We start from the raw sequence: 536 nt of genomic DNA on the forward strand, positions 1-536 counted from the left end.
GTGGAGCTTAAACCTCTCCCCAATGGTGTAAGGTATGCATTTCTTGGTCCTAATGGAACTTATCCAGTCATTGTGAGTAGTGAACTTACTGAAACTTAGCTATCTGAACTTTTGAAAACACTTAAAAGATTTAGAAAAGCAATAGGTTATTCACTTAATGACATCAAGGGAATATCACCCTCTTTGTGTATGCATAGGATACATCTTGAGGATGAATCAATGACTTCTATCGAGCATCAAAGAAGCAGGATGCAAAGCCAAGGTTCTTGAGATGGATTCTTTTGCAGCAAGAGTTTGATTTAGAGATCAAGGACAAGCCAGGAGTTGAGAATGATGTAGCTGATCACTTGTCCAGACTGAGAGTGGAGTGTGGCATTCCAATTGATGAAGGACTCCCTGAGGAACAGATCATGGCTATTGGAGCAGTGATAGCAGTTTGTGAGACTGGAAGGAAGCTTGAAAAGGTCAAGGCAACAGAAGAGAAAGAACCTTGGTATGCTGATTTGGTGAATTACCTAGCCACAGGAAAAGAGCCT

The sequence above is a fragment of the Brassica oleracea genome, unplaced genomic scaffold (genome assembly GCF_000695525.1).
Source record: "Brassica oleracea var. oleracea cultivar TO1000 unplaced genomic scaffold, BOL UnpScaffold00948, whole genome shotgun sequence".
In the NCBI taxonomy this organism is placed as follows: Eukaryota; Viridiplantae; Streptophyta; class Magnoliopsida; order Brassicales; family Brassicaceae; genus Brassica; species Brassica oleracea.